General features: G+C 42.9%; 1 protein-coding gene across 1 annotated transcript in view; it reads right to left on the bottom strand.

The window, feature by feature from the left end:
• Window positions 1-25000, bottom strand: part of LOC125487226 (bromodomain-containing protein 4-like) — a 126097-nt gene that overhangs the window by 22752 nt on the left and 78345 nt on the right. The gene's annotated exons all lie outside the window — the stretch shown is intronic.

The following is a 25000-nucleotide window of genomic DNA, read 5'->3' as shown; positions in this document are numbered from 1 at the left end:
AATTAGCCGTAATGCACCGGAGACTGTCAATGTCTCTGACCTCACTTGAATGCTGCTATCATTCATTTAATCCTTCATCCATTTTCAGATGATTTAGGTTATGAAAATTCAATGCTCCACCCTGGCCTTGTGTTCTTTCCTGATGTTTTGCCTTCTCATCAGCATATTTTACTAGTATAGCTTCGGGGTTAAGATAGAATTGTTAAAGGTAAGATAATGGAGGCATCTTGTTTGAAAGATTGGTAAGCAGCCTTACTTCAATCTTGGTTTGTGTTTGTACCAGTTCTGTGCAAACACTGAACCATGGGTAACCCTATCAGAGTCCTGGTAGAAATGAGATGACGTTTGTCTTAATGGGGATAATGTATTCAACTAATTTTCCCAATCAAAGCAATGTTTGGAAAGCAAAAAATGAACAAAGGGAGATCTTCGTGTGCATTAACCTTTTTTGGGTTAAATGGGAGATGATTAATTGCATCTCTGGGACATCTAAGAGTGACATATTGCTGTGGAGATGGCCTGCTGCAATATTTTTCTCCTAGGCTTATCTGTGTGTGTTTCTCTCAGATATAGGCAACAAGAGAACTTCCAGCAGGCTCAGCTTGGAAGGCAGTAGTGTAACTACCACCAGTCAAAGCAAGGACGTAGAGACCATTAGGAACCAGGTGTGTTCCTGAATTGCAGTCACAATGGAAGTTGCATGGATGGCCTATGCTTGGAGTTTGAGTCTTGTGCATAAGCAATTTAAAATAGTTAGATCTGTTTAGCAAAGGAAGCGGAAGGGTTCAGCATTCGAAAACCTTTTAAATTTTGGTTGTTAATGTGGGAATGCAGATATATCAAATACTTGATGAAATTTACTAATATCAGAACAAAGGTTTACTTCACTGCTGGAAGTGGGAAATTATTTGTGAGGAGCATGAATCTCTGAAATTTGCTACCCCAGATTACGATGGGACATTGAGTAAATTTGAGGAGAAGACATGATTGAGAACTCTGGGTCTACTTGGAGTTCAGCAGGTTGAGGGGAGGACCTTATTGAAACTTAGAGTGCAGAGAGGCCACGATTTAGAATGGCCATGGAGATGATGCTTCCACTAGTCTGATACAAGGACTTGAGGGCACAGTATTAGAAAGGAGAACCCTGTAGAACTGAGCTGGATCCAGAGGATGGGTGAATCTGTGGAACTCATTGCTGAAGAGCTAAGTCATTGTTTTTGAGAGGTTCTCTATTTAGTAAGGGGATCAAGGGTTATGGGATGAAGGCAGGAGAATGGGGTTGAGAAACACAGCCAAGATCTAATGATGGAACAGACTGTGGGCTGAAAGGCCTAATTCTGCTACTACATCTTAGCTTGTGGTCCAAGGAGTTGGATGTTTTTATTAACAATAGTTTGAAGAGTTGGGGAGAGCGGACTGGAGATCAGCCAATATGATATCAAATTGAACAGGCTTGGGGGCCTGGATTGTCTACATCTCCTAATGTTCTTTTGTTCTTAACTGATCTAGAAGAGATGTGTAGTTTGAAATCTCCGATTTGCAAGAAATGTTTTATTCTTGCTTTCTTCCATTGTTTGCTGTCTTCACTCCAAACTTGACTCTCTTCGATCCTAATTACAGGATAGTCTATAGCACAGGTATTTTTCCTCTAACGTGATAGTTGCGTTCTTGTGTGACCTTGTGCTATAGAAAATCAAGTTGTAGGGAAATCGTAATACCTGTACAGCTGGAAGTTCGTTATCCAGACAGCGTCCACAGTTCATCAATCGCATTATAGCCAATTGGTGTTAATGAAACACCGTGTTATAACAAACTCCCTGTATATGCTATTTTGTTTGAGCAATCCCTTGAACTGAGAACTTGATTTCATTTCATTGGAAAAAATACTTTCTGCTCTGAACTGAATTCCTAATTTTCTGAATGTTGGGACCTGAACTTTAGTTTTGACTTCAGAACAATGGCTTTCTGGTCTGTTTTTAGACTTGATATCAATATTCTGTCTATTTACATAGCAGGAGTCCTGTGAGGCATTGTCTTGTTGGAATTGATGCAATGATGGGTCATTTCTAAATGACTTTCTGACCTGCTTTTTAGAAAAAAAAACTTCAAGCATACTGCTAGACTGAGTCTAAACTGAGTTGGTGAGGCACCTAACAAGGGGGAAAAGCATACTTGACCTCACTGTTACCCATCTGCCTGGTGCAGATGGTATCTGTCCATGACCTTAGTGGTAGGGTCACTTGTGGAAATGAAATCCTGCCTTTATAGTATGTTCTCAATACTTTGCATCGTGTTGTTATAACTGTGTTAAATGGGGGCAGACTTTAAATAGATGCAGCAGCTCAATGCTGGGTATCCATGAGGTGCTGTGGGCCTTCAGCCAAATCGTACTCCAACAATCTGCAATCTGACCATTTTCATCAAGCCAAGAGATCAATCGTAGCTCAGTTGAGAGTGAGAAGGTATGCCAAGAGCAGCACAACACTTAACTAAAATTAAGGTGTTAACCTGGTGAAGCTACACAGCAGGATCTTGCACGCCAAAACAGCAAATGATAGACCTAACTGATCCCACATCCAACGGATCAGATCTAAGATCTGCAGCCCTACCACATCCGTTGTGGCTGGTGGACAAATAAACAACTTGGTGGAGGAGGGCTTTCGACAAGTACCTCCATGCTCTATAATGGGGGAGCCCAGCGCATAATTGCAAAAGGCAAGGCTGAAATATCGACAACAATTCTCAGCCAGAAGTGCTGAGTAAATGATCCATCTCTGCCTTGTTCAAAGGGCCCCAGCAAATTTGATTTTTGCTTTGTGACTTCAAGAAATGATTGGTGGCACTGGAAACCATAAAGGCTATGGGTGATGACAATATTCCAGTAATAATACTAAAGAATAGTGCTCCAGAACTCGCCATGCTCTTAACCAAACTGTTGCACGACAGCACCAACACTGACATCTATCTGACAATGTGGAAAATTGCCTACACAAAAAGCAGAGTAAATCCAACCTAACCAACAATCACCTCAACTCTATTCATGATCATCAGTAAGGTGATGCTGTCATCAAGGAATTCCTGTTCAGCAGTAGCCTGTTTGCTGACACCAGGTTTGGTTTCTACCAGAGCCAGTCAGCTCCAGGCCTTAGTTCAAATATTCCCTAAGTGAGGTGTTACTGTACTTGACATCAAGGCCGCATTTATAGAATCATAGTCGTATAGCACGGAAACAGTCCACGAAAATTTGTCCATGCCAATTTTCCCAAACTAAATTAGTTCTATTTGTCTGCATTTGGCCCACGTACCTCTAAACTTTTCCTATTCATGTATTTGTCCAAATGGCTTCTAAATGTTGTAACTTTACCTGCATCTACCACTTCCTCTGGCAGTTAATCCACATACGAACCACTGTTTGTGTGGAAAGAGTTGCCTCTCGACTGCCTTTTAAATCTTGTCCCATCTCACCTTAAAAATGCCCTCTAGTTTTGAACTCTCCTATCTGATGGAAAAGACTGTTGCTGTTCACCTTATCTATGCCCTTCATGTTTTTAATAAACCTCTACAAGGTCACACCTCAACCTCCTAAGCTCGAGTGAAAAAGGTCTCTGCCTATTCAGCCTCTCCCTATAACTCTCATTCCCCAGTAACATCCTAAATCTTCTTTGCACCCTCTCCAACTTAATAATATCAGCAGACCTGTACACAGTACTCCAGATGAGGCCTCACCAGTGTCCTGTACAACCTCAACATAATGTCCCACCTCATGTACTCAAAATCTTCGCGAAGGCAAGCATGTCAAATGCTGCCTTTACCACCCAGTCTACCTGTGATACAAATTTCTAGGAGCTATGTGCCTGAATCCCTAGGGGTCTGTTTGACAGCTGTCTTTAAGGCCCTCCCATTAACTGTGTAAGTCCTGCCCTTGCTCGTCTTAGCAAAATGCAACACTTCACATTAATCCAGATTAAACTCCACCTGCCATTCCTTGTCCCATTGACTTAATCGATCAAGATCCTGTAGTAATCTTAGATAACCTTCATTGTCCACTAAACCACCAATTTTGGTGTCATCTGCAACTTACTAACCACGCTTCTTAAGTTCTCATCTAAATTGTTTATGTAAGTGTCAACTGATCCTTGTGGAGCACCGCTGGTCATCGGCCTCCAGTCCAAAAAAACAGTCCTCCACCATCAGCTTCTGTCTCTTACCATCAAACCAATTTTGTATCCAATTAGCAAGCTCTCCCTGAATCCTATTTGGTCTAACTTTACTAACCAATCTACCATGTGGAACCTTGTCAAAGGCTTTAGTAAAAAGTCTATGTAGACAGCGTCCACTGCTCTGTCATGTATCATCTTAGTCACATCCTCAAAGAACTCATGTTTGAGACATGATTTCCCATGCAAAAAAACACATTGACTATCCCTAATCAATCTTCACCTCTCTAACTGCATGTAAATCCTATCTCTCAAAATCTGCCTCAACGACTTAGCCACCACTGATGTCAGACTCACCAGTCTGTTGTTCCTAGGCTTTTCCTTGCAGCCTTAAATAAAGGCACAGCATTAGCCACCCTTCAGTCCTCTGGTACCTCACCCCAACTGTAGATACAGATATCTCTGCTAGGGCCTCGGAAATTTCTTCCATAGCTTCCCACAACTCCAGGGATACATCTGATTGAGATTTATCCGTCTTTGTTTTTTAAGACTTCCAGCACCATCTGTTCTGAAATGTTTTCAAGACGTCAGTATTCTTCTCCCTGAGTTCCCTAGCATCCATGTCTTTTTCCACAGTAAATATTGATGTGAAATATTTGTTTAATAACTGTCCCATCTAATGTGATGGTTGTCCACGTACAGACGACCTCATTGATCTATAAAGGAGCCAACATTCTCCCTAGTTGCTCTTTTGCTCTTTAATGTACCTATAGAATCTCTGGATCATCATTCACCCTATTTCCCAAGGCTACCTCATTCCCTTTTTGCCCTCTTGATTTCCATCTTAAGAATGCCCCTACTCCCCTTTTATATTCTTCGAGATTCACTTGATTCTAGTTGTCAATTCCAGACCTGTCGTCTCCTCATTCTTGACTGGAGCCTCCATATTTTCATTCATCCGTTGTTGTCTAATCCTACCAGACTTGTCTTTCACTCTACCAAGAACATAATGCCTCTGAACTCTCATTATTGCACTTTTGAAAGCCTCCCACTTGCCAGTCGTCGTTTTACCTGTGAATAGACTACCCCAATCAACTTTTGAAAATTCTTGTCTCATACCATCAAAATTAGCCTTACTCCAATTTTAGAATTTCTTTATACAAGACCTATCCCTTTCCGTAACTAATGTTATAACATTGATCCTAAAGTGCTCCCCCACTAATACTTAAATCACTTGCTCTGCCTTTCTTCCCAAGAAGTGGCCAGGTTTTGCTCCTTCTCTAGTAGGTACATCTACATATTAATCATAAATTTTCATGATCACACTTAGTAAATTCCTCCCCATCCAAGCTCTTAACACTATGGCAGTTCCAGTCAATGATTGGAAGGATTTTAAAATCCCCTGCTATTACTACCCTGTTATTCTTGCACATGACATCTCTCTACATAATTGCTCCTCATTTTCCAGCTGATACTGGGAGGCTTGTGCTACAGTCCCCAGCTTCATTGGACGATCTCCCAAGAATATCCTCTCAAGTACAATAGTAATGTTTTTCCTAATCTTAAACACCACACCCCCTTCACTCTTGCCTCCCTTTCTGTTCTTCCTTTGGCATCTAAACCCAGAACGTGGAAGGACAGGACTGACAGCTCACTCAGCCATGTTTCCTTAAAATAATATCCCAGTCCCATGTTTTCATCAATACCCTAATTTCATTCGCCTTGGCTGTTAGGCCCCTTATGTTGTAATAAATGCAGTTTAATTCTTCAGATTTACCACTTCCTCTGAGTTGCTCTTGGCTGTCTTGTGTAATTAACTTGCCCTCTTCAACTTATGGACCATCGTCATCTGACTCTATTTTCACTGCTAGTTCAGATGCCCCCACCACGAGTTCAAAGGCTCCTGAGAAGCATTAGCAAAGCGCTGTGCTCGGATATTGGTTCCCCCTCCAGTTCAGGTGAAACCTGACCCCTTTTGAAGTGCTCGCTTCTGCCCCAGAAGAGATCTCAATGATCCATAAATCTGAATCCTTACTCCTTGCACTCCCTTCTCAGCTGCACATTCATCTACCCTGTCTTCCTATTCCTACTTTCTCGCGTGCCAACACATCATCTTGAAATCTCACTCACGCTGCAGAATTATCTATGTCCCTAACTGAAAGTCCCCTACAACAATTGCTTTTTGAACCTTGACAAACCCCACTTAACATAAGATGCATTCTTGGTGTTCAAGATCTGGCTGTCACTGTTGTTTTCTTCTTGAGAGACTATCCCCATGCAACAGTACCCAAAATGAAAACTGGCTGAAAGATTTGGTGTTTTGTAGTTATTTGTGCTCTTTACAACAATTTATAAGTAACTATAGTTTGAAGTTCTTATGTGTCTTTTCAAATTTCATGCTTTTAAAGTTCTTTGCATTCCAAAGAGAAAGCGTGAGCGTCATATCTTTTTCTTGTATCTCATTGTTGAGCTGTATATAAAAAAAAAAGTTCTGTTATGCCTTAGAATTCTCATCACAATTTTGATAAGCATGATTCTATTGTTGAGAAGATCTGCTTCTATTGAAACGTCAAGCAAATACACTTCTGAATTCACTTCCATTAGTGTAAAAATATCTTGCTTCAGTTTTAGGCATGAACTGTGGCTCAGCTGATGGTGCATTTGGTTGAGAGTTCAAATTCCAGCCAGACAGTCCAGTACAATATTTGATAAGAGTGCTGTTCTAATGAAGTTGCCATCTTTCACATGATGTATTAAGCCAAGTTTGTACCTTTTCATGAGTATGTAAAAGATATTCCGACTCTATCCTAAAGACAAGGATTAGCCCTGGCATCATTGCTAATACTTGTCCCGTCGTCAACATCCTCAAAATTATCCAGTCTTTATCAGGTTCAGGCTGCTGCATTTTCTACATTACAGCAGTGACTAGACAAAGTACTTTGTGTTGGTTTAGGACATCCTGTCACTATAGAACGTGCTAAGTAAATGTTGATCTCTCAACAAAGTATGAGAGAATATGGGCAGTTGCATGTAATGATTATGCTACTATGGTCAGCTTTGCACACGTGCGTATGTATCTTCCAAAAAAAGACGTTTTGGCATGATTCAGCATGGTAACATTACTTTTGCTTGGATACTCCATTTTGTCATTAAATACATCATCAGTTGATGGTGCAGTTGTTCAAGGCTTCTGTTAAACATACTGCTGAGCACTCCAAAAGAGAATCAAGCCAGCTATCTGTACACTTGCATGTGCTGTTGTACTTAGTAGAGAATGAATTTAAAATATACCTAATCTCCCTTTGGGGCAGGGGAAGAAAATCTCCTCCATCCATCCTGAAAGCTGTACTTTTCTTTACCAAATTGTATTCTTGGTGCTGTGGTACATTAACCATCTAGGATTCTCTGATACTATAATATTCAATTACAAAAGTTGCCTATAGCTCAACTAATCCTGCATCTATCTGGCCTGTGCACAGCTCATATTTACTATGCTAGACAAGAGATCCTGTCCCTTTTTCCCTGTCCCCCTCTATGCCCGTTCCTCTCACTCTCTTGAGACTACTTCTCCCCCACCCAAAAAAAATTGAATTCTATCAGTGGCCGTGCCTTTAGCTGTGTAGTTCTTAAGGTCTAAATTGCCCTCCTAAACATAGTCTTTTGTACTCTGTCAAATCGTCTTCTCTTCCTTGTATTGCCTGATGCTCCTCTGAAGTCTCTTTGGACATTTTCACAGTGTTAAATGGAAATCGTTGCAGAATGACTTTTTGCTGAATGTTAAACTGGTTGAAACAATTTGAGGTCTTGAAATCCTAATTCTCATGGGTGTGTGCATGTGCTGCATCCATAGGCCACCACATAAGAGTATTAATTGATCCAGATGCAATACAAATTTAAAACATAGTCAGTAATGTCAGATGGTATAATAGTTATTCCTCTCTAGATGAGCCACTGTTGCCTGCTTTTTAAAAAATCATGATCAGTGTATCTGTGCATTGTAAATGTGCAGCCACACAGGAGTTTGGCATACCACTCTACAAAAATCTATTCCTGTGCATAACGAGAAATTGTATAATGAATGTTGTAGTGATGGTTACTGGCTTTTGTGCACATCTAGTTGCACCGTTAACAATCAGGTATCAATTTTTGTGACCAGAAGCTGCAAACGTTTTTATTGAATCTTTGCCAAATTTCAGTGTTGTAATAGAAATCCCAATAGAAGTTCTGTGCATCACACTTCAGGTGGTAAAATGAAACTTAGGCAATTCTGGGAATGCAGGGTCGTGAATTCATATTTCACAGGCACTCTGTTTAAAAAGTGAAGAGTTAAATTTGCAGAAGTAAGTTTGTCACTTTCTTTAGATACAGCTCAAGTTAAAATTCAATTGCTGATAATGGTTTATTTATTAAGAATCTCACCTCTGTAATGGTGTTTCAGGCTCATTTGAAAGTTTATCCTGGGTATTAAATCTAAGAGTTGCTAGATAGGGTATTTAAATGTAACCACTGCTGCAAAGGGTTTTAGGATGCTGTAATTCCATCCGCTCTCTTTATTCTAGGTTACCAGGTGAGGTCTACAATGGGATCAATGGTATGTCGAGTGAAAGTGGTCCAGGGAAGAGATTAAGAAAATTACCAGCGATGGGGGATGGCCTAGAAAGTACACAAATGTCTTCAACACAGTCACAAGCTCAACCCCAGCAAACAAGTAATGTTATCGGCAATCCACCCCCTCCTGAAACTTCCAATCCTAACCGATCCAAACGGTTGACGAACCAACTGCAATTTCTCTCAAAAGTGCTCTTGAAGACGATATGGAAACATCAGTTCGCATGGCCTTTCCAACAGCCTGTGGATGCTGTGAAACTAAATCTGCCAGTAAGTTGCTTGTTTTCCTTTTTGAGTGAACGTTTTTTTTATTGCATTGTACGTCTACCTTGTCCTGTCTTAATGTGAAAACCACGTTGTTCAGTCATTGAAATGCCTGCAAGTATTGGAACCCCTGCTTTATTATTGCCTGTTCACTAGGGATTTCTGAGAGTAACTTCGTTGTTCCAACTTTTGGGATTGAGGGCAGTCAGACAGGAATTAAACATACTATATTAAGTTGCAGTCTAACTTAGCAAAATTTTGCTTTTAAGACAGGTGGCAAAGATTCAGGTTTAACTCCAGAACCTTGGACTATTTGAAGAACTGTTTCTGTAGTGTTGTGTTGATCAATGGTCATTTAGTTCATTTGCTATTTGTGGGATCTTGTGATAGTTTGAATTTGTCTACGTGACAAAAATGACTGCAATACACAATGTAATTTACTCACCTGAGTGCTACACAAAGGCCCTTCCTTCATAGTTTATATCATAGAATCCCTACAGTGTGGAAACAGGCCTTCAGCCCAACAAGTCCACACCGACTCTCAGCATCCCACTATATTCCCACCCATTCCCCTATAACCCACGTAATCTACACATCCCTCAATTTTCCGTGGCCAATCCCCCTAGCCTGCACACCTTTGGACTGTGGGAGGAAACTGGAGCACCCAGAGGAAACCCACGCAGACGGGGAGAATGTGCAAACTCCACACACAGTCGACCGAAGGTGAAATTAAACCCAGGTCCCTGGTGCTGAGAGGCAGCAGTGCTAACCACTGTGCCACCCTGGAGCTCATCTAACCATGTGCCTCTTATCCCATTTTGGGACCCTGCTTTTAATGAAAGAGTTAAAATGCCTGTAAGTTACACTTTGAAGTCTCATAACTACTTGTTGAGATATGCTGTGATCATCTAGGATAGGTGGTATATGCTGCATTGCATTGTTGCCTGTGTTCAAGTTCAGTTGCGATCCACCACGTGCTAAGCTCCCAAGTTCAAAATACTGTAGCTGCAAACGACATTGAAATTTAAAATGAGTATTTGATGAATTATTTTGAGGTATATCTGGTTGTATGTGAAAACTCCATAGTGGAGTTGCTTGGAACAGTTTGTTGCACACTTGTGGTGTGGTTAGATGCAAAAAGGTATTTACAAGAATATAGTTTTTAGGTTTATTTCCAGCTGCTGAGAATCAACTTTTTCAAATACCAAAGACAGTGTTAAGACCTTGGAGTGAGTGTTGTGTGCACTGTCCTCACAAATGTGAACTATCTGGTCTAGGGTGTTAGAGATGTTGACCGACTGGGTATAAATTGTCGCATTGGGAACACCTAACATGGGTTCATGAAGGGTAGGTCATGTTTAACTAATTTGGTGGAATTCTTTGAGGACATTACTTGCATCGTGAACAATGGGGAACCTGTGGATGTGGTGTATCTGGATTTCCAGAAGGCATTTGATAAGGTGCCACACCAAAGGCTGCTACATAAGATAAAGTTGCACGGTATTACAGGTAATGTATTGGCATGGATAGAGGATTGGTTGACTAGTAGAAAACAAAGAGTTGGGGTAAATGGGTGTTTTTCTGGTTGGCAGTCAGTGGCTAGTGGTATGCTTCGGGGATCAGTGTTGGGACTGCAATTATTTACACTTTACATAGATGATTTGGAGTTGGAGACTAAGTGTGCTGTGTCAAAATTTGCAGAAGACACTAAGATGAGTGGTAGAGCAAAGTGTGCAGACGACACACAGTCTGCAGAGGGATATAGATAGTCTAAGTGAGTGGGCAAAGGTCTGGCAGACGGAGTACAATGTTGATAAGTGTGAGGTCATCCATTTTGGTAGGAATAACCGCAAAATGGACTGTTTTAAATGGTAAAAAATTGCAGCACGCTGCTGTGCAGAGGGACTTGGGTGTCCTTGTGCACGAATTGCTGAAGGTGGGATTGCAGGTGCAGCAGGTGATTAAAAAAGCAAATGGAATTTTGTCTGTCATTGCTTGAGGGACGGAGTTTAAAAACAGGGAGGCTATGCTGCAGCTGTATAGGGTCCTGGTGAGGCCACACCTGGAGTACTGTGTGCAGTTTTGGTCTCCTTACTTGAGAAGGGATATACTAGCACTGGAGGGGGTGCAGAGGAGATTCACTCGGTTGATTCCAGAGTTGAGAGGGTTGGATTATGAGGAGAGACTGAGTAGGCTGGGATTATACTCATTGGAATTCAGAAGAATGAGGGGAGATCTTATAGAAACGTATAAGATTATGAAGGGAATAGACAAGGTGGAGGCAGGGAGGTTGTTTCTGCTAGCAGGTGAAACTAGGACTAGGGGGCATCGCCTCAAAATAAAGGGAAGCGGATGTAGGACTGAGGTCAGGTGGAACTTCTTCACCCAAAGGGTTGTGAATCTGTGGAATTCCCTGCCCAGTGAAGCGGTTGAAGCTACCTCGCTGAAAGTTTTTAAGGCAAGGCTAGATAAATTTTTGAACAGTAGAGGAATTAAGTGTTATGGCAAGCGGGCAGGTAAGTGGAGCTGAGTCTCAAAAAGATCAGCCATGATCTTATTAAATGGTGGGGCAGGCTTGAGGGGCCAGATGGCCTACTCCTGCTCCTAGTTGTTACGTTCTTATGACTTGCATCTGAGTATGCAACTGTTCTTCGTCCAACCAGTATTTACCATCTAAAAAACAAATTAAAATATTGACCTGACTTTTTTAAATTTGTGTAATATAAAATGGTAAATACTTCATGACTTGCTGTAACCAATGATTTATTTCATGCGTAACTCGAGAGGCAGTTGGTTTCTGTGCAAGAAAACCACTAATATTAAAACAATCGCATCTGTTAAATACATTTACATAAAGGCTTGTGTATAAGTGTACTACATGTAATTTCTCTGAAGTACTCTTGGTTGCACCACTACTACATTTTCAAAAACAAACAAGTACTGTATAAACCAAACCTTTGGCTTCCTTTGTCTGGCCTTTTTCTTTGGCTTAATATCATAATCTTGTCTGATCTTATACACACCTAGTAAGTTAGTTTAGGTGTTTAAGTCAGTTGTAATTTTATTTACAAATCTGTTTTTATTTACTGCTGGCTCAGTCATCTTGCATGACTTTTTTGTTTCAAGTTGATCTTATTCCAGGGCTACCTCCAGCTGCGCAGTTAGCACAAGTTCAGTGCGCTGTTTGCCTCTTTTATGTCTGTTTGCAAAACTCTTGCAAACTAGTTGATTGTTGTAAGATCATAAGATGTGGGAGCAGAAGTAGATTATTCAGCCCATACATTGTCTCAACAACACCTATTCACTGTAGTCAATCAAGGTAAATAGCTTGCGTGTCTGTCTGGCCTGATCTAATTTGATAGAGAATCCTGCAAGCTTCTGGCTTACTATCTCAATTCCAATCTCGCCATGCTGTTCAGTTGGCCAATTTTACTTTGTGTCCCAAAAGAGGTGTTTTATTTGAGACATTCCACTGCCTATATAGTGAACCTTCTCTGGACTTCTTCCAGTGCCAGCATATCAGTGACCAGAAACTCACCTGGACTCACCACATTAACATAGTGGCTACAAGAGCAGGTCAGAAGCTAGGAATACTGCGGCAAATAACACCTCCTGACTCCTCAAAGCCTGTCCACCATCTGCAAGGCACAAGTCAGGAGTGTTATGGAATACTTCCCACTTGCCTGGAGGAGTGCAGTCTCAACACTCCAGAAGCTTGACACCATCCTGGACAAAGCCCGCTTGATTGGCACTACATCCATAAGCATCCACTCCCCCCACCACTGAACGCTCAGTAGCAGCAGTGTGTACTATCTAAAGATGCACTGCAGAAATTCACCCAAGATCCTCCGATAGCACCTTCCAAACCCATGACCGCTTCCATCTAGGAGGACAAGGGCAGCAGATATATGGGAACGCCACCACCTCCAAGTTCTCTTCCAAGGCACTCCGCATCCTGACTTGGAAACATAGTGTCGTTCCTTCACTGTTACTGGGTCAAAATCCTGGAATTCCCTCCCTAATGGCATTGTGGTCAACCCACAGCAGGTGGACTGTAGCAGTTCAAGCCAGCAGCTCACCTCCACCTTCTGAAGGGCAGCTAGGGATGGACAATAAATGCTGGCCTGCCAGGGATGCCCTCATCCCACAAAATGATTAAATGAAAAAGAATTCTTCCTTTGATAAGCTGGCCAAAACTGTTCGGTATTCCATCTGTGGTCTGACAAGTGTCTTGTATTGTTTTAACAAATCCTTCCTACTCTAAAGGCCGAGATTCCATTTGTGTTCCCTTTTTATCTGCTGAACTTTACGGTAGTTTTTTGTAATTCATGCACAAGAACTCCCAAATTGCTGTTCCACAGCTTTCCTGCATTCTTCATTTAAAAGAAATCTCTCCTGTTATTCTTACATTGTCCTATATCGCCCATGCTAATAAACCATTGTCCCTTAAGTAGCTTAATGTGTGTTACCTTTTGAAAGTCCAGATGTTTTACGTCCATGGCTTCCCATTTGCCTATTCTGTTTATTTTCTCAAAGAATGCTCTTGAGTCTGTCAGGGTTGATTTCCCCTTCACAAAACCATGCTTATTCTGCTCAATATATATTTCTAAGTGCTGTGTTTATCTCTTATAATCTTAACTTTTTCTCAGTAACAGATGCTAACCTAATTAGCTTAAGTTAACTACTTATTAACACCTTCCCCTTTCCAATAAAGGGATACAGTGACACTTTCCAGAATTAAGGTTTGCGGAAGTTTACAACCACTACATCCACAGTCTCTGGCTTCCTTACTGTATGCATTCTATTAGGTCTCAGACTTATCAGTCTTTAGTTTCCCTACACCTTTTTCTCCAGTGATAGGTATTGTATCTATTTCCTTCTCCTCTTGACACTTGAATATTTTTAGTCATTTTGGAATGCTATTAGTGTCTTCGGCTATGAAAATGGAAGCAAAGTAATTAACTCCTTTGCCATTTCCTCGCTTTCCAGTGTTATTTCCTCAACCTCATTCTCTAAGGGGCCTGTGTTCACTTTGACTTCTGTATTCCTGATATTAAAAGTTGATTTTTGAAATTTTCCCAATCCTCTGGTTTACTGCTAATCTTTGCCAAGTTGTGTATTTTTTTCGTTCAATTGATATCCTTAACTTCCCTGGTTAACCATGGGTGCCTCATCCCCTTCCCAGAATCCCCTCTCCTTACTGCAGTATGTCTGACTGTAATGACAAGATCAAACCTGTTAACCTGTATTTGTACCATTAATTCGTGATTAACATGTAAGGCCATTTCTTTTGTACGCCATTCAGAAGAATCTAGGATGAGTGAATTTTTAAAATTCCATTTGGAAGATACTAGTGGTGAATTTAGTTTTTCACTTGAGTTTGGGGCTGTTTCGGGACCAGCGACCTTAGAAGGGTTTAGTTTGAAATTTCCAGGTCAGGACTGTTTGTTTAGAAATCTTCAGGTTGTAAAAACTGAAAACGTAGATGTTCAGATTTTTGTAGTTTGTACCAGCAGATTTGCTAAAGATCTGTTGAATTATCTTCACAGGCTATGGCAAATAAAGTGTCAAAAATACTAAAGAGTTGAGATACTGGTGTAACTTTCTGGATTTGGATATCTATCGCAGAGTTTTTTAAAAATTAACTGGTGTGGGCATCACTGGCTGGCCAGCATTTATTGCCTGTCCCTAGTTGCGCTAGAAGAGGTGGTGGTGAGCTGCCGCCCTTAACTTGCTGCAGTCCATGTGCTGTAGGTCGATCCATGATTCCCTTGGGGAGGGAACCCCAGGATTTTGAATGATGATAACTGTCCAAGTCTGGATTGAGTGTGGCTTGGAGGGGAACTTGAAGGTGATGATGTTCCCGTATGTCAGCTGCAGGTGTCCTTCTGGATGGAAGTGGCCATAGATTTGAAAGGTACTGTCTGAGGATCCTTGAATTTCTTCAGTACATCTTGTAGATGGTATATACTGCAACTGAGTGTCTTATGGTGGAGGGTGTTGATGCTTGTGGATGTCGTGCCACTAAGTGTGCTGCTTTGTCCTGGATGATATCAAGCTTGAGTGTTGGAGTTGCAGTTGCAGTCATCTATACAAGTGGGAAGTGTTCCATCTCACCCCTGACTTGTGCCTCAAATGGTGGACAGGCATTGGGTCGTCAGGAGGTGAGTTACTTGCCTCAGTATTCCAAGCCTCTGACCTGCTTTTGTGGTCACTGCATTTATGTGGGGAGTCCAGGTGAGTTTCTGGTCAATGGTAATCCCTGGGATGTTGATAATGAAGGATTCAATGATGGTAATGCCATTGGATGTCGAAGGTGCTTAGATTGCCTCTGGTGGTGGTTGTAGCCTGGCGTTTGTTTGATGTAATTTGTTGCTTGCCACTTGTAAGCCCAAGCCTGGATATTGTCTGGTTCTTATTGCACTTAAACATGGACTGCTTCAGTATTTGAGGAGTCACGAATGGTGTTGAACATTGTGTGATCATCGAACATTCCCTCTTTCTGACCTTTTATGAAGGGAAAATTTTTGATAAAGCAGCTGAAGATGTTTGGGCGTAGGATACTACCCTGAGGAACCCTTGTCGAGATGCCCTGGAGCTGAGATGACTGACCTCCAGTAAGCACGACCATCTTCCCATCTGTCAGGTATGACTCTAACCACCAGAGATATTGCCCCCAATCCTCATTAATTCCAGTTTTGCTAGGGGTCCTTGATGCCACACTCTGTCGAATGCAGCCTTGATGTCAAAGGCTGTCACACTCGGCTCACCTCCGGAATTCAGCTCTTTTGTCCATGATTGAACCAAGGCTGTAATGTGGTCAAGAGCTCAGTGGCCTTGGTGGAACCCAAACTGGGCGTTACTGAGCAGATTATTGCTGAGCAGGTGCTGCTTGATAGCACTGTTGATGACATCTTCCATCACATTACTGATGATCAAGAGCAGACTGATTGGGGTGGTAATTGACAGAGTTGGATTTGTCCTGCTTTTTATGTACGGGGCATAACTGGAAAACTTTCCAGTGTCGGGCAGATGCCAGTTTTGTAACTGTGCTGGAACAGCTTGGCTAAGGGAGCAGTGAGTTCTGGAGTAGAAGCCTTCAGGACTATTGCTGGAATGTTGTCAGAACCTGTAGCCTTTGCAGTATCCAGTGTCTCCAACTGTTTCTTGATATCATGTGGAGTGAATCGAATTGGCTGAAGATTGTTATCTATAACCCTGGGGACCACTGGAGGAGGCTGAGATGGATCATTCACTGCACTTCTCGTTGAATGTGGCTGCAAATGCTTCAGCCTTAGCTTTTGCATTGATATGTTGGCCTCATCCATCACCTGCGGGTATTTGTGGAGCCTCCTCTAGTGATTTGTTTAATCGTCCACCACCATTCACAGCTGGATGTGGCAGGACTGCAGAGCTTCAATCTGATTTGTTGGTTGTGGGATCACTTAGCATTGTCTAATACTTGCTGCTTATACTGATGGGCATGTAAGTAGTCCTATTTGGCTTCACCAGGTTGACACCTCATGTTAGGTATGCCTCATGCTGCTCCTGTCATGCCCTCCTGCACTGTCCATTGAACCAGGGCTGATCCTCTTTGCTTAATGGTAATGGCTAAGTGGGGTATATGCCAGGCCATGAGGTTATAGATCATGCTAGAGTACAATTCTGCTGTCAGTGGCCCACCGAATCTCCATGGGTGCCCAGTCTTGAGTTGCTAGATCTGTTTGAAGTCTCTTTTGTGTTGATAGTGTGACGCAACATGCTGTAGGTTATTCTCGTTGTGAAAGTGGGACTTGGTCTCCACAAAGACTGTGTGGTGGTCGCTCATGGACAGATTGTCTTCATCCTTACCAGGCATGTTTTATCCCTTGTTCTCTGACCATCTGCTGCAGACGCAGTCTAGCAGCCGTGTCCTTTTTCAACCAACCAGCTCAATCATTCGTGCTGCTGCTGAGCCCCTCTTGGTGGTGGACATTGATATCCTCCACCCAAGAGTACATTTTGTGCCCTTGCCTTCCTCAATGCTTCCTCCTAAGTGTTGCTCATAATGGGGGAGTACCAATTGATCAGCTGAAGGAGGACGGTACGTGGAAATTGGTAAGTGGATTCTTTGCTCATTGTTAACCTGAAGCCAAGAGACTTCATAGAGCCCGGAATCAATGTTGAGGACTGACCGAGCATCTCCTTCCCAACTGTGTACCACTGTGCTGAGTTATGGGATGGTGGTGACCGGGACATGGTCACGATCTCAGAATCGTGCCTTACAGACAATGTCAGGCTGTTGTTTGAGTAGTCTGAGACAGCTTTTCCGATTTTAGCACTAGCCCCCAGATGTTTGTGAGGACGACTTTGCCGAGTTGCCTTTTCCGATGTCTGGGTTGAAGCCGGGTGATCCGTCCACTTTCATTTCTTTGAGACTTTGCAGCAATTTGTACAATTGAATGGCTTTGTAGGACCTTTCAGAGGGCAGTTGAGAGTCAACCACATTGCTGTGGGCCTGGAGTCACATGTACGCCAGACCTGGTGCTGATAGCAGATTTCTTTCCCTGAAGGACATTTTTTCGACTGAGTTTTTTTTCGAATTGAATTCAAAATCTGCCATGTCCTGTGGCAGATTTTGGACTCGGGTCCTTGGAACATTAGACTATTAATGAAGAAACTAATTATAATACGACCAGGCCATCGCCTTCCCTTTGCTGAAAGATGGCGCCTTAAGAGTGCAACTTCATTGTTTAGGGCTGGTGTAGATGGTGGCAGGGTAGTGGAGAAGGGATGAAGACTGGATTCTCTTTTAAGCTATACCTTTGTGTAGTTCTTTTTCCTTATTCTTAAAACAAATCAAAATGGTACTGGATCGTGGAGACAGTGGAAAAGCCTTTACTGTTTCTCACTGGTTTTATTGTTAACTGTATTTCAATCATTGATTCATTTTTGACTGGCGTACTGACTTATTGGATTGCCTGGCATTTGTGTGGTGTGAATATTTATTTGCTATTTGCCAGCCCAAGCCTGGATATTGTCCAGATCTTGTTACATTTGAACGTGGACTGTTTCAGTAACTGAGGGGTCGTGAAGAGTGCTGAATTCAGCACATTTTGCAGTATCTGGAGAGAAAGCAGAGTTAATGTTTCTCATCTGACCCTTCTTCAGAACTAAACATTAAGCTTTTCAGTCCCAAGGTCAACCCTCTGTCCTGAATGTGCAGACAGAGCTCAGTTTAGATGAACAAAGCGCACCAACTGGCGAAGTGATGGACAAAATAGTTTTTTGTCCTTAAAATAAATGTCAGGCTGAAAAGGCTGTGTGCATTTGCTAGACTTCCCAAGAAGGCTATTGACTAAGTTGGAGAATTGCTGCAGTCATTGAGACTATGGCCTTGGCAAAATGATGTTTAGCAAGGAACTATTGAAAGTTGGCTTAAACATATGGAAGGACTGATTTATATGTCTGAGACGAGATTTTTGTGCTCTGAAATACTTGTGCATGAAATAACCATGGTTATAAGCACTCATGGTGTGGGTGATAATGTTTTAGTGTAGATGAAGGATTACTTAGCTCTCAGGTAACACAGTATAGAGATAAATAGATTGTTTTCATGTTGGTACGCCATGGTGATGGACTACTGCTGGGATCAGTGTAATCTCAACAATTTTCTATTGTCGGTGACTGAATATATTATGGCTAAATTTACACACGATGCTAATACTTAATGTAAGTTGAGGCAGTAGTGAGTCTGCAAAGGAATATAGATGAATTAATTGAGTGAGCACGAATTTGGTAATTGGAGTGCATGTTTGTGGTACGTCATAGATTGCACTTGCAAATTAGGGGTAGATCATCAAGCTGTTTTGAGGCTGCACCATTGCTAAGGTCAAAGCTGATCTGGTTGTGACTGTAACTCTGTTTTCTTGTCTACACCCTATCATAGAATCCCTCTGGTGTGGGAACAGGCCCTTCGGCCCAACAAGTCCACTCTGACCCTCAGAGCATCCCTCATAACCCACCTAATCTACAGGCAATTTAGCATGGCCAATCCACCTTCACCTGCACATCTTTGGACTGTGGGAGGAAACCAGAGCACCCAGAGGAAACCCATGCAGACACTGGGAGAATGTGCAAACTCCACACAGACAGTCGCCCGAGGGCGGAATTGAATCCGGGTCCTGGTGCTGTGAGACAGCAGTGCTAACCACTGAACCACCGTGTCGCCTGCCCTCTCTGACTCTGCTGTCAGTCAAGAATCTGTTTAACTTTGCTTACAAATAGTCCAGTCACCCTGTCATTGCCCTGCGGCTTCAGAAAAAATTCTGTTTATCTCGGTCTTCATTGGAAGCTCTCATATTTCAAACCGTGTGCCATAGTTCTAGTCCCTCGAAAGGAGAAACATTTCTTTCAGTGTCCCTGCTGTCATATTGAGCTGACTGCTAGTCACTGTCTTCTGGCACTTGAGTTTTGAACCCAGTTTTTGTTCAGGGTTGGGATGAGATCTGGACCTTGAGTGGTTCTTGGAACCCAAATTATAGGATCTTATTTTTGTTCTGGATTTGGGTGTTACTGGCAGACCCACCATTGGTCTCTGGTTGTGAACTGGCAATAGCTGAACAATTCCTTGATGGTGCAGTTAACTTGTTCCATTGTTGGTATTGTTGATAAATATGTAGTGATTCGCGATATGTGACGAGGGGCTGAATTTGACTGGTAGATTTAAAGAGAAAATGGAGGTGGGTATAAGATCAGAACGTGATGTCTGTTACTCAGGAGCAAAGTTATAGTTATTGAAAGTGGGTGGAAGGGATTTTGGATAGTGCAGAAAGCTACTTCAGAGCAACACCGTTTGGGATAGATGGTTATGTAACAATGTTGAAATATCTTGGCTAAAGTACTGACAGTCTTAGTGCACATCTGTTATTGCTGGTGATTATAATCTGTGCAATATTGTGTACTGCCTTATGTTACTTTAATAGAATTGACTGGACACAACGACTACACTGGGATACTCACTTAAGCCGATATTTCATTCTAAGGTATAATCTGGTGCTGCACCTGGTACACCCTCTGCATTTCCCATTCAACGAGAGCTTTTTGCATATTTTGAAATCCATTTGTTTATAGGTATTACGTGCATCTCTGGAGCAGGTAGGACTTTGACTCCTTAGCGAGTCCAGAAGAGTAAACAATGTGACTGGTCATGACTTTACGGATTATAGTAGTTCATGGATTTTGCTGGATTGTAATGCTGCTAAAGCCCGAACTGTCCTGTCGTATGTCTCAGCTTTCACTGTGGCATGTGGGCTGTCCTCCATTGTGAAGAATATACTTGGTCTCCACAAGAGCACTGAATACTGTTGTATTAGCATTAACCATGACTGGTCATTTGTGAGAATGAGGTCAGGAGCAATAGGTGTTGTTTACTTGGACTTCAGTAAAGTCTTCAAAGCTCCATGTGGCAGACTAATCAGTAAAGTTAGATCACGTGGGATTTGGGGTGAGCTTGCCAATTGGATACATAATTGGGTTAACAAGGTGTAGAGCTGGATGAACACAGCAGGCCAAGCAGCATCAGAGGAGCAGGATGGATGACGTTTCGGGCCTAGACCCTTCTTCAGAAATGATATAATTGGCTTAATGGCAGGAGACTGTGGTGGAGGGATGCTTTTTGGACTGAAAGTCTGTCACCAGCAGTGTTCCGCAAGGATTGGTTCTGGGCCCTTTTGTCACTTACATTAATGATTTGGATGAGAACATAGGAATGGTTAGTAAATTTGCAAATGACACCAAAATTCGTGGCAAAGTTGGCAATGAAGAATGTTATTGAAGATTATGAAAGAATCTTGATCAAATGAGCCAGTGGGCTGAGAAATGTCAATTGAGTTCAATCTGGATAAATGCGAGGTATTGCATTTTGGGACAGCAAACAAGTGTAGGGCTTATACAATTAATTTGTAGGGCCTTGGGTAGTGTTGTTGAACAGAGGGACCTAGGGGTTCAAGTGCATAATTATTTGAAATTTGCATCACACATAGCCAGGGTAGTTTAAAAAGGCGTTTAGCGTCCTTGCTTTCATTGTTCAGTCCTTTTTGATTATAAGAGTTGGGAAGTCATGTTGAAGTTGTACAGGACATTGGTGAGGCCTCTTCTGGAATACTGCGTCCAGTTGTGGTTGCCCAGTTATAGGAAGGATTTTTAAGCTGGGGAGGATTCAGAAGAGACATACCAGGATATTGCCAGGTATGCAAGGTTTCAGCTATGAAGAAAGGGTGGATAGGCTGTGATATTTTTCACTGGGGCATAGGAGGTTGAAAGGTGAACTTCCTGAGGTTTATGAAATCATGAGCGGTATAGAGTGAGTTAATGGTAGTTGTCTTTTCCCTAGGATGGGGGATTTCAAAAGTAGGGGGCACATTTTTAAGGTGAGAAGAGAGAAATTTAAAAAAGACATGGGCAAATTTTTCACAGAGGGTGACTTGCATGTGGAATGAACTTGCTGAGGAAGTGGTGGATGTGGGTACAATGGCAATGTTTAGAAGATATTTGGATAAATGCATAGTAGGAAAGGCTTGAAGGTATATGGGCCAGGAGCAGGCAGTCAGGACTGGTTTAGTTTGGTATTATGTTCAGCATGGACTGTTGGACCGAAGGGTCTCTTTCCATGCTGTGAGACTCTTAAGTCTGCTATTTGCTGGCATGTTTGCTTTTTTGTATTCATTTGTGGGATGTGGGCATCATTGACTGACCAGCATTTCTTGCCCATCCTTAGTTGCCCTTGAAGGTGATGGTGAGCTGCTGCCTTGAACTGCTGAAGTCCCCCAGCTGTAGGTTGATCCATTATGCCATCAGGGAGGGAATTCCAGGATTTTGACCCAGTGACAGTGAAGGAACAGAGTTATTTCCAGGTCAAGATGGTGAGTGGCTTGGAGGGGAATTTGGTGGTGTTCCCATATGTCTGCTGCCCTTGTCCTCCTAGATGGAAGTGGTCGTGGGTTTGGAAGGATCTCGGGTGAATTTCTGCGGTGCATCTTGTAGATAGTACACACTGCTGCTGTTGAGTGTTCAGTAGTGGATGCTTGTGGATGTAGTGCCAATCAAGTGGCCTGCTTTGTCCAGGATGGTGTCAAGCTTCTGGAGTGTTGAGACTGCACTCCTCCAGGCGAGTGGGAAGTATTCCATAACACTCCTGACTTGTGCCTTGCAGATGGTGGACAGGCTTTGAGGAGTCAGGAGGTGTTATTTGCCGCAGTATTCCTAGCTTCTGACCTGCTCTTGTAGCCACTGTGTTAATGTGGTGAGTCCAGTTGAGTTTCTGGTCACTGATAACCGCCAAGATGTTGATAGGGGAGCATTCAGTGCTGGTAACACCATTCAATGTCAAGGGTCGCTGGTTAGATTGTGTCTCCCATTTGTGATGGTCTTAGCCCAGCATTTATGTGGCGCGAATGTCACTCGTCATTGTCAGCCCAAGCCTGGATATTGTCCAGATCTTGTTGCATTTGAACATGGACTGCTTCAGTATCTGAGGTGTCACAAATGGTGCTGAACATTGTGCAATCATCGGTGAACATCCCCACTTCTGACCTTATGATGAAGGAAAGGTCATTGAAGATGGTTGGGCCGAGGACACTCCACTGAGCATCTCCTGCAGGGAAGTACTGGAGCTGAGATGATTGACCTCCAACAACTGCGACCATCTTCCCATGTGTCAAGTATGACTCCAACCAATGGAGAGTTTGCCCCCTAATACACATTGATTCCAGTTTTGCTAGGGCTCCTCGATGCCACAGTCTGGTCGAATGTAGCCTTGTTGTAAAGGGCTGTCACTCTCACCTCACCTCTGGAATTCAGCTCTTTTTTGTCCATTTTGAACCAAGGCTGTAATGGGGTCAGGAGCTGAATGGCCCTGACGGAACCCAAACTGGGCGTCACTGAGCAGGTGCTGCTTTGCCTTCCACTACTTTACTGACGATTGAGAGTGGACTGATGGGATGATAATTGGCTGGGTTGGATTTGCGCTGCTTTTTGTGTACCAGACATATTTGGGCAATTTTCCACATTGCTGGGTAGATGCTAGTGTTGCAGCTGTACTGGAAGAGCTTGGCAAGGGGAGCAGCAAGTTCTGGAGCACAGCTCTTCAGTACTATTGTCGGAATGTTGTCAGGGCCCAGAGCCTTTACGGTATCTAGAGTCTCCAACCATTTCTTGATATCACGTGGAGTGAATCGAATTAGTGAAGACTGGTATCTATAATGCCGGGGACCACTGGAGGAGGCTGTGATGGATCACCCACTCGGCACTTCTGGCTGAAGATTGCTGCGAATGCTTCAGCCTTATCTTTTGCGCTGATGTGGGCTTTTCCGTCATTGAGGATAGGGATATTTGTGGAGCCGCCGCCTCCAATGAGTTGCTTAATTGTCCAACACCATTCACGACTGGATGTGGCAGGACTGCAGAGCTTAGATCTGATCCATTGGTTGTGGAATCGCTTAGCTCGTTCTATCACTTGCTGCTTATGCTGTTTGGCGTGCATGTAGTCCTGTTTGGTGGCTTCACCAGGTTGATGCCACATCTTCAGGTATGCCTGGTACTGCTCTTGGCATGCCCTCCTGCACTCTCCATTGAACTAGGGTTGATCCCCTGGCTTGATGGAGATGGTTGAATGGGGAATATGCCAGCCCGTGAGGTTACAGATTGTGCAGTGCAATTCTGCTGTTGAGGTCCACAGTGCCTCAAGGATGCCCAGTCTTGAGCTGTTAGATCTGTGCTAAGTCTGTCCCGTTTAGCATGGTGATAGTGCCACACAACACAATGGAAGTTATTCTCATTTGAAGGCGGGACTTGGTCTTCACAAGGACTCTTTCCGATACTCTTGTGGACAGATGCCACTGCAGCTGGCAGATTAGTAAGGATGAGGTCAAGTACGTTTTTTCCATCTTGTTGGTTCCCTCACCACCTGCAGACCCAGTCGAGCAGCTATGTCCTTTAGGACCTGACCAGCTTGATGTGTAGTACTGCTGCTGCGCTACTCTTGGTGGTGGATGTTGAAATCCCCCACCCAGAGTACATTTTGTGCCCTTGTCATCCTCAGTGCTTCCTCCAAGTTATGTTCAACATGGAGCAGTACTGATTTCTCAGCTGAGAGGACAGTATGTGGTAATCAGCCCATGTTTAACTGGAAGCCAAAGTCGGTGTTGAGGACTCCTAGAGCAACACCCTCCTGACTGTATACCACTGTCCCACCTTCTCTGCTGGGTCTGTCCTGTTGGTGATGGTGTCTAGGACATGTTTATAAAGTATGATTCTGAGAGTATGACTATGCCAGGCTTTTGCTAAACTAGTCTGAGAGACAGCTCTCCCAATTTTGGCACTAGCCTCCAGATGTTAGTGAGGAGGACTTTGCAGGGTCAACAGGTCTGTTTATGCTGTTGCCTTTTCCAGTGCCTGGATCGATGCCAGGCGATCCATCTGGTTTCATTTCTTTGAGACTTTGTGGTGATTTGGCACAACTGAGTGGCTTACTAGGCCATTTCAGAAGGCAGTTGAGAGTCAACCACATTGCTGTGGGTCTGGAGTCACATGCAGGCCAGACTAGGTGAGGCTGGCAGATGTCCGTCCCTGAAGGGCATCAGTGAACCAGATGGGTTTTTCTGACAATTGGCTGTGATTTCATGGTGATCAGTAGACCCTTAATTGCAGACTTTTTTTTTTTTTTTGTTTCATTATTGGATTCAAATTCTACCTTCTGCCTTGGTGGGATTCAAACCCAGTCCCCAGAACATTCTGGGTTTCTGGATTAATAGTCTAATGATAACACCACTAGGCCATCGCCTACCCCTCAATCTTGGTTGTGCTCTGTCTGGAAGCTATGCTCTAAGGACTTGGCTAGTGCAATACAGTAGTCGGTATCATGACCAAGGTCCACCTGTATATTGGAATGTTCAGCCAAATGTATAGTAGTTGTTGTGCCATTGCTTCTTTTG

This window comes from Rhincodon typus, chromosome 38, assembly GCF_021869965.1.
Source record: "Rhincodon typus isolate 14 chromosome 38, sRhiTyp1.1, whole genome shotgun sequence".
Lineage (NCBI taxonomy): Eukaryota > Metazoa > Chordata > Chondrichthyes > Orectolobiformes > Rhincodontidae > Rhincodon > Rhincodon typus.
This window is presented reverse-complemented; position numbering and strand designations above follow the sequence as displayed.